This window comes from Quercus suber, unplaced genomic scaffold (genome assembly GCF_002906115.3).
Source record: "Quercus suber isolate HL8 unplaced genomic scaffold, Cork oak 2.0 scaffold_258, whole genome shotgun sequence".
Lineage (NCBI taxonomy): Eukaryota > Viridiplantae > Streptophyta > Magnoliopsida > Fagales > Fagaceae > Quercus > Quercus suber.
Window position 1 is genome coordinate 853,706 of NW_027069714.1, and position 9,980 is coordinate 863,685.

General features: G+C 37.3%; 1 pseudogene; it reads right to left on the bottom strand.

Moving 5' to 3' along the window:
* Positions 1-1,160: 1,160 nt before the first annotated feature.
* Positions 1,161-9,980, bottom strand: part of LOC112013090 (uncharacterized) — a 9,025-nt pseudogene continuing 205 nt past the window's right edge.

A 9,980-nucleotide genomic window follows, 5' to 3' on the forward strand; every position in this document is an offset into this window, starting at 1 on the left:
ACCTCAATCCCATGGTGAGTAATCATGTAGCCCAAAATTTGTTCGAGTTGATCCCAAAAGAACACTTAGAAGCATTCAGGCGTAACTTATGCTCTCTCAAAATTGAGAAAGTCTCCCCTAAATCGGCAAAATGCTCTCCTACATGCCTGCTCTTTACTACTATGTCATCAATGTATGCCTCCATATTCCTCTCAATCTGTGACTTAAACATTCACGTCACCATTCTCTGATTTATGGATCTTGTATTCTTGAGGTCGAAAGGCATCGCCCGGTAATGGTAGTTCTCATTAGGAACACAAAAGGCCATTTTCTCTGGATCGAGTAATGACAATGGTATCTAATGGTAACCCTGAAAAGCATCCAAGAAACTCATCCTAGGGTGTCTTACCATGGCATCCACCAACTGGTCAATTCTAGGAATGGGGAAGGGGTATTTTGGGAAAATTTTATTCAAATCAGTGAAGTCCATGCAGACTCGCCACTTCCCATTCTTCTTCTTAACCACCACAGTGTTGGCTAATCATTCAGGATAGAAAATCTCCCTAATGGCTCCAGCTTGCTTCAACTTGTTTACCTCTATCCTTATTGCCTTAACGTGATCTTTGGATGATCACCAATAAGGCTGTTTACGTGGCATAGCCTTGGGATTAACATTCAGCTGGCGACATATAAACCCAGGGTTAATCCCTAGAACACCTTAAGTACTCCATGCAAAGACATCAATGTTAGCCCCCAGAAACTTCACCAACTCTGCTTTTTCCAAGGGTAGCAACTAGGATCTCACTTGGAACTATTACTCTTGATCCTGTCCTATTATCACTTTCTCCAGCTCCTCGGACAACTCTCTAGATGCCCAGTCTATTGCCCCTCTGCAGGGACCTTTAGTTGCTATGGGACAAGATATTTAATCACCGCAATAGAATCTAAAGCATAATTGCCGACACTAAGCACTGCCTAGGTGTGGCCTAGCTACCCACTAACTCTCTCACTCTCCCTTGAGTAAGATATTTAACCTTCAGATGTAGGGTTAAGGACACAACACCCATAACGTTAAGCCAGGGTCTGGCCAGGATAGTTGTGTAGAGGAAAAATGCTTCTACCATAATGAAGTCAACCTGCAGCTCCTCATCCCCAGCTTGTACAGGTAACCTCATCATTCCTCAAGGGACTACCATCCTACCATCAAAGCCCATCAACGGTGAATCATACCTTTCTAGGTCCTCAATTTTCAAGTTTAGCCTTTTGTACAAATCAGGGTACATGATCTCTACTCCGCTTCCCTGGTCAACTAGCACCCTTTTTATATCATAACCCCCAATCTTAATGGTTACCACTAGAGCATCATTATGTGGTTGGAAAGTTTCCTCCTTTTCCTCCTCAAAGAAACCCAAGGTAGAGGTAACCATCAGCCTGGCTCTTTTAGGAGCCTGATCACTGGCCTCCAAGTCACAACCTCCACTCACGGACATAATCCTAGTAGTCGAGCCCTCACTATTCCCTGGCTTGGCAAAGATCACATTAATAGTACCCAATGTTGGCCGAGGAGCGCTATCCCTGTGAAATTTAATCCCTGAGTGATTGAACTGTCTTGTAGGCTGATGTAAAAATCGATTGAGCTTCCCTGCCTTCACCAATTGGCTTAGGTGATCTCGTAGGGTTCTACAATCCTTCGTAGTATGTCCTTTGTCCTGATGATAGTGGCAATAGAGATTTTGGTTTCTCCAGGATGAGTCCTTGCCCATCTTATTGGGCCACTTAAAATAAGGCTTATTCTTAATTTTCTCTAGTATCTAATACACTAGCTCTTTAAACAATGAGTTGACCAACTGAGCTCTGGCGAATGATATTTGATTAGAAAACTCCCCTAGAGGGCAATTACCCTAGTATCCTCTTCCCCAAGAATCCCTCTTCTCAGGGAACAATTTAGTCTTTCCTTTTCCTTGTAATTAGTACTCCTTCACCCGCTTATACTTATCTATGCAATCCATAAGTTAGCACATGTTCAAGGCAGACTTCATCGTCAATGACTTCCTCAACTTGTGCTCGACAGGGAGCCCAACCTTAGAAGTCCTCACGGCCACATCCTCAAAGTTTCCATCAATCTCATTATATGTTTTCCAATATCTATCCGAGTAAGTCTTTAGGGTCTCTCGTTCCTTCATTGTCATAGATAGCAAAGAGTCTATTGGCTTGGGGACCCTACTGCTTGTTATGAATCTAGCCCCGAATGCCCTCGTTAACTCCTCGAAAGACCCCATTTACCCCTCCTCCAAGGCATTGAACCAACACATAGCCACGGGGCCAAGACTAGAGGGGAACACTTTGCACATAAATGCCTCATTATTGGCATGGACTGCCATCTTCTTATTAAAATGGCTGACATGTTCCACAAGATTAGTCCTCCCATTGTAAATGGTAAACATCGACTGAGAAAACTGATGAGGAAGTTTGGCCTTGTTAATCCTCCTAACGAAGGGTGAGAAATCTACTGTTGGGCCTTACTTATTGCATTAGTCCCTATGACATGGTGGGAAGACCTTTTCTCACGCCTATTGCTGCTTTTCTCCCATTTGTCCTAGCGCGAAGAGGTTGAATGGGACTTGCTAGATGGAGTTCTAGACTTGCGACGATATGTACGGTCCCTACGTCCCCTAGAACCATCATTTGGCGGGGAAGATGGACTTCTTTTATCACGTTCCCCTACGCCTCAGCTTCCTGTGCAGGCGATCTATTTCTTGCTGCAACTTTCGTGTCTCCTGATCATGTGAGACATGACTCCTAGTCCTTGAATGACTCCATTCAGTATGATCAATGTGGTAAGACTCTATCATAACGCTTGGGGTATGTTTCCTAATCCTCCTTTGCTCCAAGATAACAAACTAGTTCTCCCTTTGCGAGCCAACCGATTCCTCCCTATCCTGGCCCACGTTAGCCATAAATACTTAGGACGAATCCACAACACTTTGTTACTTCCCACAGACGGCGCCAATTGTAAGGACCAGAAAAACTAGTAGCCCAAGCCCACTTAGAATAGTGGCTAGATCAGTCTAACCGTGGTCCAAAACAATGAATTTGTAAGAGAGGGAAATAAACAATTCAAGGGGGTTTCTGCCCAAGGAGGAAAATAAGGAAAAAAAGACAAACTTGTTTAAATGGATGAACTACTTTCTAATACAAGCTGGCCAAAGGAGGCCATATTTACATAAGAAATGTTATTGTTCACTCTCTTTTCTCTCAATGTTCTTCTCACTTCTTCTTTGTCTCTTGATACTTGTGTCTGGTCCTCTCTCTCTATAAACCCCCTTTTTCTTATATACTTCTCCTTCTCTCATATCTCAACCACCCATCCTTGCCTAACATACCTCCTATCATAACACTTGTCTCTTTCTGTATCTGAAGAAGGTGGCGAAAGGAATTTGCTTAGCTGTGACTTACACTGTTTAGGTCACTTCCTCATTAATGCAGTTGATAAAGCTGTTGCCTACCATTTAATGCGAAGGCAATAGACTACTCTAAACTAGAAACTTCCCCTATAATCACAGATTCTCTCTCTTCATATCCTTTTTTCAACCTAGAACACCTCAAAGTCCTATGACTCATCCCTTCCTCTCCTCAGGTGACCTTCTTCCTTGGGCCCATGGCCCGTGGCATCTCCACACCAACACTGCAACTCTTCAACTTCATCCTCGGTCCTCGGGCACCCACAATAATAATAATAAACATATTATTGGTATTATTTTAATAATATTATTATTTTATAAGTATGAAGGATATAAGAAAAAGATATAATCTAATAGTAGATTTGTTTAAATTCATCTCTAATGAAAAGATATTGAGTAAGGTTGTAACCTTAGGTTATAACTAATTTTGTAACTAAACTTATATATATATATATTACAATATGGTGAATGATATAAAATTTTAATTAAAAAAAATAAGTACTGATTTGAATTAATGAATTTAATATAAACTTTGTTGAGGACCGTTTTTTCGGCCCACATGGCATTACTTCATTAGTAACCCATACCACATCAACATATTATTGATTTTTTGGGTAAATCTATTTAAAGCCTCAAATAAGCTTATATCTTATTCAACTACATGGATTGAGCTCACATGGCCCACGAGATCCTTACTTCAGGAGGCGGATTCATAGTCCATATCATCGACAACATATGGATTAAGCAATAAATTAAAGCTCACGGCCCATATTACCTCTCTTACACTCATGGCAAGTGGCTTCTTCAACAAGAGCCCATATTTACACAAAATGACAACAAAACCTGAGGTACGTCATCTCATCTTCAGCTTATGATCCAATCTCATAAGTCTCTTTGGGGAAATTTGGGGAGTCATGGTTTGGAGGGCCAAGAGGTATGTTCAGTAAAGTTTCAGCAGTTTAAAATTGATAAAAGGGACATATTGCTTGGCATGTCTTCTCCAACTCTCTGAACTCTGACGAGTCCATGTTTAGCGAGTAATATATAGTAAGCATCTCTTATCACATAGTAATTTAAATGATAAAATTCCCTATAACTTTTTTCCTAAATTTTAACATTCATCATGTGACAAATACTCAATATTCCCAGCCATCTAACTACTGGAAAAATAACTGTTCATTCAATTCCCAGCTGTTACTATACAAATTTAGAAATTTCATTATATCATTTTACATAAACTACACTACTTCTTTCAGCTAAAATCTAACTCAAACACATGGCCTAATCTGATTGGCTATCTTTAATCTCCAACTATATACAAAATATTCATGATATATTTTATACCCAACTGCTATCTGCCACAATTAGACCATATATTTCTCTACCAGCTGCCAGAGTAAAGCATTAAATACTCTTCTTGCTCACCAAGATTATGTCACAACCCAATGAGATCTTGACTAATTCTTTAAAGCTTCATTGACTTTCAACCAATCATTCTATTACTTGCTAGAAATGTGTTGTAATGGAACCTTGAACCAAGAACACAAACACCCAAAAAGAGAAGCATTTCCAGCCGAACCTTAGTAGTGTATTAAGCACTTGACACCTGGCTAAAAGTGATATCGTCAGCCATTTAATGCTGAAATCCCAGCAGCCAACTGCTATACCCAAAATAGCAAGATACCCTTCAAAGAGATCTTACCATTTTCCAGCGAAATTCATAAAATGACCTTTCCAGTAGTCTAAAATGACCTATCTGACCTCATTAGCTTTTGCCCAAAGCAAACAGCTGTCTCATGATAGCTGTTACAACTTTTTCTGACAGTTGGGACAACTTTTTCATGATAGCTGTCACAGTTTTTCTTGACAGCTGGGACAACATTTTCAGAACAGTTGTGACAACTAACCCAGTAGCCTGAGCATTGCTGATTTTTTTACTTTTGGCTAAAACCAAAACCAACTAGAGTAACTATCTTTTTCTTGCCAAAATACTTTCATTTTTTGCTACTTTTTCTCTAGCAACTCTTACCTGAAATAGCAAGAATATCTTAAAACTAAACATACCATTTTTGGCCAAATCTTAAAATGGATTCTCTGAAGATTCATTGCTAGTTGGGAGAAATTTTGGCTGAGATTATTTGCTAAAATACCCCCTTAAACTCAGCTCTAAAGGGGGGCCCTTCATCAACACCTTAAGGGGGACACCAATGGAGAATAACTCTTTCATAAGCTTTCCTATTCTTTCTCCCATGAATGATCTTTTGAAGTTCTTAATGAAGTACTGAGCTTCTAGGTTTTTAGTTTCTAGATTAAGAACTAAACTTTTTAGCCCTTAGCTCCTAAATGCCATTCATAAGCATTCATACAATCCCAGCAAAAAATTCCAGCAGCTTTGCTATACACATTACAATACTATTACTCTCTTATACTCATCATCTCACTCTCCATATTCTGAAAATACATATATCTTGCTGCCCATATCTCTAAACATCTCTTTCTTCACTTCTTTTACACAATCTTATACACACTTACTACACCATTACATATAACACACCATGACTTTTCTAAGCACCACTCTCATACTCTCTGATTCTGAAATTCTACTGTTTTGCTACCTATAAACACATCTTTATACTCTTTTCTTACAAGATCTTTCCTCTTGGAAAATAATCTCTACTACTCCTCCAGCAGTAAATCCCTGTAACATTGTTAAACACACTACAACACTATTACCCCTCTTATACTCATTCTCTCACTCTCCATATTCAGAAAATACACCTATCTCATTACTCCTATCTCCAAATACCTAAACACATCTCCATACTCTTCTCTTACAAAATATTTCCTCTTGGAAAGCAATCTCTACAACTTCTCTAGCGGTTATAATCTCACATTTTTACTATCTTTGACCTCCATATCTCTTATACTTCCATATATCATATACTACATCCCACAAAACATCTATATCTTTTACCATCTCCACACTTCTTAAGAGATATCAAACATTTATACTAAAAGCCCTTTTCATGGAAGGCATGAACTTCTATTACTAAAGCCTTTCTCCTAGAAGGCACCAAGATCTCATATCAAAGTCATTCTCTTAGAAGGCATAACTACTTCTTACATAAAGCCATTCTCTTAGAAAGCACATATATTCCATACAAAAGCCTTTCTCATGAAAAGCAACACTATTCATAACTTCACAAAAACTAAAAAGCATTGTCAAGGGAAAAACTCATTTAATTGCATGATAAGAGGGGCAAGCTTAACCAGCCCCTACACACAGCTAGATATACTCTTTCTCCCTTCAGTTGCACTAATTTTTCCCCTTAATCTTGAAATTATCATGGCAAACTGCTTCTTTACCGCTGGGGTCACTCTGCTAGGACATCATCAGCTCACAGAAGCTGTACAGCTAGGGCTACAAACTATACAAAGATAAGTGACTTTGCTTTCTTATCTGTAAATTTACATCATTGAATATATGATTGCTTCACATTTAAATACATATTACTTTATTCCAACTACTATTACAACTATTAACTAAGGCTTAAACTCATTCAAATGCATGATAAGAAGGGTAAGCTTAACTAGCCTCTACCGTTGGCATTCTGCTAGAATCCTATCGGTTCAGTGATGCTATACAGCTGGAGTTATAAACCATACAAAGATAAGTGACTTTGCTTCCATATCTTTAAATCTACATCATTGACTCTATGCTTACTTCATCTTTAAATACAAATTACTTTATTTCAACTACTATTACAACTAATAATCAGAGCTATCATATCAAACACATATTACATATTTACTCAACCATTACGTGATTCTTAGATTTTAGACTTAATGATTTTGTAGGTTTAAAAATACACTAGTAGCCAATAGACCACATGGCCCAATGTTGAGTTTTGGACGCAACTCTCCAAAAAAAACCCAGGCCTAGTAAAGTCATCCCTCCAACGGACCACATGTGGCTGGGCAACTGAAAAAGGCCTCCGAACAAACTTTAAATAAAATTCCAAATAAAATTATCAGTTTTGTTTGAAAAAAAAAATAAAAACAAAACAAAACTCAATTATGGTTCTTTTGTAAATAAACCATATTTTAGAGATGTTTGCAAATTAGGAAGCTTCAAAGGAAGCTTCCTTTTTCCCTCTTCAACCCCCTACCACATAATATCTAACCACCCCATCTTTTTATTTTTTATTTTCCTTTTTAATTTCACAAAATCACATTCTCTTTTTTCAACTTCCTCTCATCGTGGTCTTTTCTCTACATCTTCCTTTTTTTTTTTTCTTTTTAATCTTTTCCCTTGCCGTGCTGCTAGAGCTCTCAAGTTCTTGTTTCTCCCTCTTCATCTTCACATCTTCTTCATCGTTTGTTTCATTCACCTCCTCAGTTTATCAATTTTCACAAAGGAGAGGAACTTGGGGCTGCACCGTTGATCAAGCTTGTTTGTGAATCTGTGATCTGCTCCGTAGATGTACTTTAGTTCTCTGGGGCTGCTACTGCAATCTTTAATTTGTGGTGCTCACTTTTGCTGTGTAAATATACAAAGGGATAAAATTGGGTTTTAAAGAATAATTAGTTGGCAATTTAGGAAATTTGTGCAACTTCCAACGAAAACATGAAACACGCTTCAGTGCTTTTTTGCAATTGGAGCTACTTGCTGCCCACACAATTTGGGCTTCCTCAGTGTCTTGGAACAATGGACTTTTTATTAAAGCATGTTTCCAAAACTACACCAATCACGCAGTTTGGATTTTCGGTAACAAAAAGCATTTTTTGGGCTCCTAAAAGGTGAAACAAATGCATACAGTCTCTATCACACCCAAAAACACGTAGCACATCTCCAAGCTTGTAAAGCTATAGAATTCAAAATTGTAAGTGAATAGTACAAAAATACATTTGAAAAGCTAACTTGTTTGCAAATAAATACATCGAGATAAGCCAAATATAGTGTGCTTAAGCATGTCTAGCTATGGTTCTAAAAAAATCAGACAGTCAATGAGAATCATAAAGATTAGGACATTCTCTTATTTTCATCAATATCAATTGCAATCACCTGTTTGCACCTGAAAATTGATAGATACAATGGATAGCATAAATAATCAAATATATAATGCAAGAACATTTTGGGAAAAAGAACCATGAATTTCCACTTGATCCCTACATATGTATCATGAATAAAACGAATTGGGCAGATGAAATCTAAATTTATAGAGGTACTTACAATTAGTTAATGTGGGTAAAAGCACCAAACACAAATAGTTTCACAATGTTCAAAACACTTGGGGTAACAAAAACAAGAAGTAGAAAAGGCACCACCAAACTATAATGAAAAATTCAAAAAAATAGCATGATGACAACATGAAAGCATCAAACAGAAGGTGACTCATATATTATATTTGACAATTGTTAGAAATCAAAAGTGCAGATAATACATTTACAATTTACATTAAGACAAAGCTATTGCAACTTACAAGTGGGAAGGCTGTAATATAATATTTGAGTCTTATCCACCTGGTGGATATGTTGGTAATGTCTCATTGCCATGGAACAAGAGATCTATATTGAATCTTATCCACTTGATGTGAACGCTACTGGCTTGGGATTGTTGCGAAATTGGTTGGGCTGTTAGGTCTGGGCCTAGGAGTATGCCACAAGCCTTATGGATTAGGTGGAGAAAAGAGTTGTCACTCAATTTTATATGGGTCGGAACCACTTTAAACTCCATATGTAAAGGAATGGACCTATTTGGTAAAGGATTTCAAACATCAGTTTTCAGTGTTTAAATACTGAAAATTGTGGGCCAGAAAAAAAAAAAAAAAACTTTGGTAGGAAATTTCATTTAGGAGTGTTTGAGTTATATTTCTCATTTTAGGTTAAACACTAAATTTAAAAAACTTCTGTTACTAGTTTTCAATTTTTGAATAACAATGTTGAATGATTGTAAATATCTTGAAAAGCATGAAATCCACTGAATTGATAGCATTAAACTGTTTCCCTCTCTTTCTTTCACACGCTATCTCTCTTTTTTCCTTTCTTTCTTTCACTCTTATCTTTATCTTCTCTTTCTTTCTTTCTTCCATGCTTATCTAATCCTTTATTATTTTTCAATGTGTTCGTGTATAACATTCCAGATTAGCGTAGTTTATATGATTATTAATTAATAATTTAAGTTCATGATTTATTCCGCTATCATTTCCTTGATCTTTTGGCCCACTGATCCTATAACTATAAGCAGCCTCAAGAAACAAAGTTTGACATTTTCTTCTTAAAAGAAAAAAAAAATTATCTGGGCCTGGTTTTTATTATTATTATTATTATAATATATATATATATATATTTAAATCTTGACCGGCATTTGATTCTGCCAAAAAAAAAAAAAAAATTGGATATATCTTCTCTCTTTCATGCTTCTCTTTCTCACAACTTTAGATTGGAAGTTCAAATATGGTGCCATTGGTATTTTGGGCTGTTTGTTTGAAGAGAAAGAGAGTGTGCGGTAGAGATGTGGGCACTCATTTTGGTTGAATG